Below are 9,455 nucleotides of genomic sequence, written 5' to 3' on the forward strand. Positions count from 1 at the left end.
CACACCATGGATCCAGACCCTGATTGGTGGCTTTGAGCTTGTTCTGACTGAAAGTGTCTCTGCAGTGTGATAAATATTTCAGAGGTGGAAACATGAAAAGAGTCGGTTTCAGGCCCAAGCTTTTCCTAACTCTGCCAAATGCCTTCACACACACACACACACACACACACACACCCTTTCCCAACTCTGCCAAGTGCAGCCTTGTTACTCTGCACATATGGGGCATGAGTGTAAGAGTGTGTGTCTTTGACAACATGAAATGAATGTCAAAAGAGGCAGAGTGTGTGTGTGTGTGTGTGTGTGTGTGTGTGTGTGTGTACGTGTGTGTGCTAGAAAGGCAGAAAGTGTGTGAGTAATACATGAATATAACCAAGACTGGGATGGGAAGTGTGTGTGTGTGTGTGTATATGTGTAATGGTGCGTGTGTGTGTGTGTGTGTGTCTGACTGACTACCGGGTTGACTGCCCAGACAATGTCGAACTCTAATCTTCAGAGATTACTAACCAATCTATCGACCACTACAAAGGGGAACAGACCTCAACCCCACAACACACTCACAAATACACACAAACCCCAACAGCATAGTGAAATGAAATTCAGAGTCAGAAACATGTGCACTACCACTTCAAACATACATACACAAATGCACAAAAACTTGCTACAAACGTACACACACACACACACACACACAAATGTAATCTCTCTCTCTCATACACACACAAGCGGTTATGTTAGCATTAGCATTGTACCAGTACATGACGGCTAGTCGACAGCTATTATGAAGAACCTGTCAACTAAAAATCTGTAGTCCTGAAATCCTTAAACAAACACACTGACACACACAGACACACACAGACACACACAGACACACACAGACACACACAGACACACACAGACACACACAGACACACATCCTCTCTTCCTGAGTGCTGGAGCGTGAGCAATGCAGCTGGGTGAGAAAATGGTGAAGTGTGTGTATGGTGGTGGGATGGGTACAGAATGGTACCGTGTGTGTGAGCGAGCGAGTGAGTGTGTGTGTGTGTGTGTGTGTGAGTGTGAGTGAGTGAGAGTGAGAGAGAGAACATTTGTGTGTGTGTGTGTGCGTGTGTGTTTCTGGGACTGCTCCAGTGCCGCACCAGCATAAAGAAGTAGCTTGGCTCTGTGCACGATGGTACAAAGAGCTCCTTCATGTCCTGATAGAGGACCCGCAATGGGCTCTCTCTCCAGCTCCTGTACACACACACACACACACACACACACACACACACACACACACACACACACACACACACACACACACACACACACACACACACACACACACACACACACACACACACACACACACACACACACACACACACACACACACACACACACACACACACACACACACACACACACACACACACACACACACACACACACACAGTCTGGAGCAGCCATAGTCTGGACCTGTTTGAGTCTTGGGCTTTTTTAGGGAGAGAGGGAGAGGGCAGAGAGAGGATTTGAAGGAAAGCAAGTCCCCCCTCTCTCCCTCTCTCTCTCACACACACACATTCACACACACAGACAGACACACACACACACACACACACACACACACACACACACACACACATTCCCAGCATTACTGAAATAGCTTCTATTGTGAACAGCTCTGGTGTCAGAAGCACATGAGGATTTCACACGTCCAGACGCGGGGGGGTGGGGGGGGCGGGTGGGTTAGGGGGCCAAATAAGCCAAACACTCGGACAACCATAAATGACTCACCATACTACTCATAGCGCACACACACACACACACACACACACACACACACACACACACACATGGTTAAATCACAGTCAAAAGAGGCTGAGCCGTGGTCCAGTTCCCTGCACTTGCTCAACTGCAGTCACTTCCTATGAGGTCACACACAAGTAATGCTCGCGTTTCCTCTCACTTCCTGCTCCTTGTCGTCGCTCTTTAACACACACACACACACACACAGACAAAGACACATACACACAAACACAATTTTGACAGGAACAGAGAGATCCTTCCAGCTGATCGGAGACTGATTGGATTTGATTTTGCACTGAATGTAATTCATCACTTATGATGGGGGAAGATTAGGGGCTTCACCTACCGCTGAGGACACACACACACACACACACACACACACACACACACACACACACACACACACACACACACACACACACACACACACACACACACACACACACACACACACACACACACACACACACACACACACACACACACACACACACACACACACACACACACACACACACACACACACGTGTGTGAATCCCTTTGCGCTGCCACAATGAACATCTATTATCGTAATTGTAGGTACATGGCATGAGTTTTGTGCATGGACTGTGTGTGTGAGTGTGTGTGTGTGTGATCTGGGTGGGTTTAAGCATGTGGTTTCTAAGCATGTGTGTAAGTGTATATTAAGACTGGGTGGGTTTTGGCATGAGGTCTGTACATGTAGATAGAATGTGTGTGTGTGTGTGTGTGTGTGTGTAAGTGCGTAAATATAAAAGCGAGAGAGAGAGTGAGAGAGAGAGCATGTGTGTTTATAAATATGAGAGAGAATGAGCATGTGTGTGTGTGTGTGTGTGTGTGTGTGTGTATGCGTGTTATTTCAGGCATGCATGGTGTGGCTGAGGATAATCTAGCAGGCCACCCCCTGTTGAGGTGGCAAATTAACTTTCCACCCTATGCCCTTCACCTGCTGACACATGCATGCATGCATGCACGTGCACACACAGAGAAAGTCACTCACACACACACACACACACACACACACACAGAGTCACTCACAAGGCAGACACACAACATACATACACACACACACAGATAGAGAGATGGGAGAGTCAGAGTGAGAGTGAAAGAGAGACAGATGGAGAGAGAGAGAGAGAGAGACAGAGAGGGATGTGCTGGGTCAGTAACACTCGGTAATACTGGAGGCTGTGCAGCCCATTTTCCCAGAGCAGGTCAAGTTACGACACTGACCACTAGCCTTCTCTTTTTCTCACACACACACACACACACACACACACACACACACACACACACACACACACACACACACACACACACACACACACACACACACACACACACACACACACACACACACACACACACACACACACACACACACACACACACACACACACACACACACACACACACACAACTACTAGTTCAGATCCCTTGAGGATTGAGGAGACCCTATTGCTGCTGCTATTTCTGATATCCATTCTTCCCTGCTCTACTCTATCTATCCTTTCTTTTTTCTTTCTTTCTTATTTTCGTCCCTTCCTTCTCTTCTCCCATTTTTGTCCTTCTTCCATTTCTCACTCCATCGCTGCCTTTCTGACTCCCTTCATCTCTGCATTCTGCTGCCACACACTCTCCCACAGAGAGAGAGAAAGAGAAAGAGAGAAAGAAAAGAAAAGAAAGAAAAGATAAGAAAAAGAGAGGAGAGAGAATGAGAGAGAGAGAGAGATTGTTTGTGTATAAGGTGAGAAGTGTAGAGAGGTACATGTGTACCAGCCTTCCTGCTCCTGGAAACAGAAGCTTGTGTGTGTGTGTGTGTGTGTGTGTGTGGTCTGGCTGGTGGGGTGAGTGAGTCCAAGGCTGCCAGCTCTGACCCCGTGACAGAGGATGTCAAAAACCCACCGCACCACAACAGTACCACTACTACAGTTGAGCAGAGCCCTCACACACACACACAGAGGAGAGAGAAAGGGTGGGAAAGATAGAGAGACAGAGAGAGAGAGACAGAGAGAAATATTTGCTGGAAGACTAGGTACAGGGACGCGAGACCCACACACACACACACACACTCACACACACACACACAAGATGAGCGAAGAGGCTCACACAAAGGATGCTGACAAGGGATTGTGAGTTCAGAACAAACACACACAGAGACATACACAGAGACACGCACAGACATACACAGACACACACGCACACACACACACACACACACACACACACACACACACAGTCTGTAGGACTTTCTTTGTCTCTTTGGGTGTCTTTGATGGGGATTACCTCTCTCAGGAGACAGTTCTCTCTAGCTGTCTGGGCTGAGGAGAGGAGGAGGAGTGTGTGTGTGTGTGTGTGTGTGTGTGTGGTGGCGTTCTTCACAACCAATAGTCTTTTGTCCAAGCATCTCGTCACCCTGTCCCATATCCCTTGCTAGTGCTCTGTGTGTGTCTGTGCGGTAGTCGGGTTTTGGCAGAACTGTGTGTTCACCCCAAAGACAGAGACGGGAGAGAGGAGGAGAAGACAGTGGCAGGGTAATGGCAAAGCAAGAAATGAGGATAAACAAAAAGGCTCAAATGGACACAATAAATATGCATATCATTACTAAAAACAAACATTCAATAAATTAGCCTTTAGCTGGTGGTGGCAGACCATTCAAACAATAAGCTACATCATGTGCTATTAAACAACACATGCCAAAGACGCATGATTCCAACATACACGTTTGTAGTATGGTTGCAAAAGGGGTGGAAAAACTAATTCCAGAAACGTTCTATGGGGCGTTAAGATGAGACATTTTGGAAATTATGACAATTTGCAAAAATGTAAATAACTTGTCAGTGACATGATGTTAGCGAGCTTACATTTAGCATATCTGATTTACTGATTAGTAGCTAGCTACTGTGTAAACACGTTGTGATTTAGCATTTGCTAGTTAAACTTTAACAGAATATAAACCATGGATCAAATAATATATTTGACTAGATGTAGAGTCCTGGGGCCCAATAGCAGTAGTGTGACGTGAATAGCACTACTGTGGTGTACGGGATTCTAGAAATTATCTGAGCATGTGACTGGGGAATGCACAGTACACGCAGGGGGTGTGGCACAAACTAACAACAATAAACAACAACAACACCAACAATACAAACAGACAAAACAAAAACACACGAGCAGAACTGCACTGTTAAATATGACAATACAGATGTAAAACAAGCCAGTCTACTGCACATCCCGCTGAAAAGGAGGGAGAAGACAGAGGGAGAAAGGGAGAGAGAGGGGGAAAGAAGGGGATAGAAGGGATAGAGTCAAAGAGACCATGAATAGAGAGATGGAAGAGGCAGACATAGCGGAAGAATGAAAAGGAGGAGGGGTAAAAAAAATGGAGCGCATGAGAGAGGAGGAGAGAGTGGAGAGACAGAAAGAGAGAGAAGGGAAGGAGCAATGGTGGATTGAGAGGCGGAAGAGGCAGATAGAGGAAGAACGAGAAGGAGGAGAAAAGAGATGAGAGAAGGGAAGAGGGAAGAGACTGGGAATACAACCATGAGAGCAGAGATCCAGTGTGACAGAAGGAGATGGCAGACAGAAATGGAGAAGAAGTGTGTGTGTGTGTGTGTGTGTGTGTCTCTGTGTGAGAGAGAGAGAGTGGGCTGGATGGAGAGGCGGTATGACACGCGGCACCCATCGCTGCAGGCCACGCTCAACCAGCATGATCCACCAGTGGGACAGGCAACACACACACACACACACACACACACACACACAGTCAAATCCTCTCCCTCTCTCTCACACACGCTGACACACACACCTCCATAGCTATGGGCCACGCTAAACCAGCATGATCCAGTGGGACAGACAACACAAAGAGATGGGCACAAAGACATATCCTCATTCGTGAGCGTGCATGGCGCGCGCGCACACACACACACTCTCTCTCTTGCACACACTCACATATTCTCTCTTTCTCTTGCACACACACATTCTCTCTCTCTCTCTCTCTCTCATAAACACACACTGTGAGTTCTTTGTCTGACTGAAGCATGCTTCTATTGTGTGAGGCCTCCATACACACCATAGCACACAACTGATGTAGAATGCACGCGCGTACACACACACACATATAATATATACAAATAGAGTACTTATAACTGGTGAACAACTTCTTTAGATACATATTAGCAATAAACAAGTCAGCGGCGGGACTCAACAGTCTCCAACACACACACCAAGACATTTATTATAATTACAATATATATTCACACACACACACACGGCTCTCCTGAAAGAGAGCGCTGTGTGGAGCGCGCGTGGGGCTCAAGCCCAACTCCAACAGCTCCAGATCTGGGTCAGCCGAGTCAGCGCACGGCACCACGCCAGCTCATGAACGCACCTCTGTGTGTGTGTGTGTGTGTGAGTTAGTGAGTGTGTGTGTGAGTTAGTGTGTTTGTGTGAGAGAGAGAGAGAGAGAGAGAGAGAGAGAGAGAGAAGAGTTAGTGTGTGAGTATCTGGTGTCGTGAACGTTCCCCTGTTTCCACACACAGGGGACACTGCCACTGAACGCACCCCTGTGTGTATGCGTATGGTGTATGTCTATGTGAGTGTGTGTGTGTGTGTGTGTGTGTGTGTGTGAGAAAGTGTTGTGAACACACCACTGTTTCCACACGCATGGGAGCCTAACTTGGATCGGGTTTGGAAGGGGGGAGAGGGGTATCCTCCACAACAGCAGCAGCAGCAGCAGCAGCAGCAGCCCTGGCAAACTCCAGTGGTCTTCTTGGCCGTCGGCCTACGCTTGCATCGGGGACCGATAGGATACACACTCACAAATGTGTGTGCAGTATGGGCTGCTACAGACATGGCGGGCAACATGTGAACACCAGAGACAAGGCTGCTGAGGCCGTCTCTGCCTTTTTTTTGCAACGGATCTGATGGTCTGACAAGGCAGGCAGACAGGCAAATGCACACACGCACAATAACTGAAGGCATCAGGGAGAATATCAACTTACATGACATAATTTTGCCTCTCTTGTTCCCATTTCATCTCTCTCTCTCTCTCTCTCTCTCTGATACACGCAGCACCATTGCCACATAGCAACAGATTCCCACTAATACTGGCGCACGTAGGCTAGGCTACTTAAAATATTGATGCTATGTCCTTCCACTTGAGAGCGAACTGATCTTCAAGGTATCTCAACAAGGCATCTCTTATCTCTTTACAGGACAAACACAGAAACAAAACTAAGATCATGAGAACGCTGTGCTTAACTGTAGTGTGAATGTTTGTGTGTCGGTGTGCACGGGCCTGCAGGGTAGACCTGGCGCTGGGTTAGTGGGGCTGCGCCTGGTAACGAACCATTTCCACCAATTCTACCGTGATATTGTTTCAGTGCGCAGATACGTCATGCACCTTGTCGTTTCCATGTGATAGTTTAAACACACACTGTTTACGTAGCCTATCACTTCATGATTTAGATACAAATAAGGAGGTCACAGTGCATAGGGCTACATGACAATTTATGGAAGGATAATAGTCTCCTCCAAACTGACTAAGTGGGCTAATAGCTGAACCAATTTTCTATATAAAGTGGCCTACCGATTCACTCACTCTTCGCTTGCCTCTACATTGTTAACATACAGAATTGGCCTACTAAACACTGGTGCTGTGTGTACAGATATGTCGGCGTTTTAAATTAGGATGGAAACACTGGCCTAAACGCTTTTGACCACCGTTTCACTTGACACAGCACTTTCGAAGCAATAGGTCCATCATACATGTTGTTTTCACATTGTGTCACGTTGTGCTCACATCGCCTACCACCCCCTAACCAGCATAGCCACCCTGTGTGCGCATACATTGATCTGGCGGAAACAATCACACTGGCTTAGAGACCAAAGGAAAACTTGTATCCTTCCCAAACAAAACTGAGCGTGGCGATTTTACTTTTTTCGTGCTCAAACAGTCGCTTTAACTCGAGTTTATAAAACAAACAGACCGTTTCTGTATGAACTAAAACAAACAGTGGATTAGCTTCGCCCAGTGTTGTTTAACGCACTGTTTAAACAGTGCGTCTAAAAAATGAGTAGCCTCAGAGCGAGTCGAGAGCCACTAGCAATGTTACAAACAGGTTACAAAATGCTTCCTTGTGTCGTCTCAGTGCTACCATAATGCTACATTGCACCCACTCGTTTCATGTTTCACACCGCATAGTAACAATTGGGACACAATGTTAACCGACATAATAAAAGGGCACTTACCAGAAACGGTAATCGCTGGTTCGACCCGAGTCCCAGCCCTCGGTGTCGACTCGGAGGCCGGATGCCGTGTCTTTCCACTTAGCCTACCGCAAACACAGTTGGTTTGTCTGTCGTCTCGCTGTTGATCTTTCAAACAGCTTCTCGCCACTGCGAATAACGATAAACAAGCGACGTGCGTTTTCAAAGTTCCCCAAATATTCCCCACAACCTCAAACAACGGCTCGGGGACAGCTTTAACTGACGCCTTTAGACCAGGCTACAGCTTTCCGTTCGTTCGGGCGAGCGGATGGTGACGATGGTTACACCGGGGAGGGGTGCTAGCAGTTGCTGCCTGCATTCTGACGCCTCCGCCTAGGGTGAGAGAAGGAAAATATTGTCGCTGAATTTACTGACCATTAGTGCGGGTATGTTGTCCAAGTGCCCCCTCTAGCGGCCGCTCACTGTTATAGCATCCTTTTCTGACGGCGGTTGTAGGCGGTAGTTGCTTCACGTGACAGAAAAGACTCTCTCTCTCTCTCGCGCGCTCTCTCTCTCTCTCTCTCTCTCTCTCTCTCTCTCTCTCTCTCTCTCTCTCTCTCTCTCTCTCTCTCTCTCTCTCTCTCTCTCAATATGATTTTCCTAATAATATACTGTATGTTTTTTCAATTTAAATACTGTCAGGACTGACAAGTAGGCCTAAAAGGCCCACATTTCAGAGTAGGCCTATTTCGACTTTCATTTTTATTGAATAATTGGCTTAAGTTCAATCATTTTAATCAGTTAATTTATTTAGCCTACAGAGAAATTATTTTGAGTAGGCCTAGTCTATTGTGTAATAGCATTTGGGAATCTTGGCATTGGTTGTGCAGTTTAGTCTCTGAGAATCCAAAAGTTATTAAAATGTTGATTCGGATCACAGCTATTCTGATTGCATGTGACACTAGAATAATAATAATAATAATAATAATAATAATAATAATAATAGGCTAATAATAATAATAATAATAATAATACATTTAACTTAATTCAAATTTGAATACATGTTATTACCATCACATTCACCATGGACAAAAAGTGTGAACCAAAAATGTTTATAGGCTACACATCATTCAAGGCTGTGTATGACTAGGGCAACAAATGCAGGACTCCAGATGAGAATATCAGGCTATTGGATATGATAGCAATGTCCAAGGACTGATTTACGTAGGAGTTCAGGATTATTAGGATCATGATTTAAGATATGTTGACATTAACAACTATTTGTATAGGCTACACTATGGCTAACAATAGCCATGTGCATTAATTAAATCAGAATATGTATATAAAAAACATGGGCATCTATAATTACCACAAACTAAAAGGTTGTACTTCATCCTAGCCTAATTCACACTATACACCCAATAAACATGTTGCGTCATGAGCAT

General features: G+C 45.9%; 1 protein-coding gene across 1 annotated transcript in view; it reads right to left on the reverse strand.

The window, feature by feature from the left end:
• cdk17 (cyclin dependent kinase 17) overlaps positions 1 to 8,390 on the reverse strand; it is a 60,754-nt gene extending 52,364 nt beyond the window's left edge. Inside the window, exon 1 of the mRNA XM_062517808.1 lies at positions 8,053 to 8,390. The gene's annotated coding sequence lies outside the window, so the exon portion shown is untranslated. The remainder of the gene's footprint in view (positions 1 to 8,052) is intronic.
• Between the last annotated feature and the right edge of the window lie 1,065 nt (positions 8,391 to 9,455).

This window comes from Sardina pilchardus, chromosome 17 (assembly GCF_963854185.1).
Source record: "Sardina pilchardus chromosome 17, fSarPil1.1, whole genome shotgun sequence".
In the NCBI taxonomy this organism is placed as follows: domain Eukaryota; kingdom Metazoa; phylum Chordata; class Actinopteri; order Clupeiformes; family Clupeidae; genus Sardina; species Sardina pilchardus.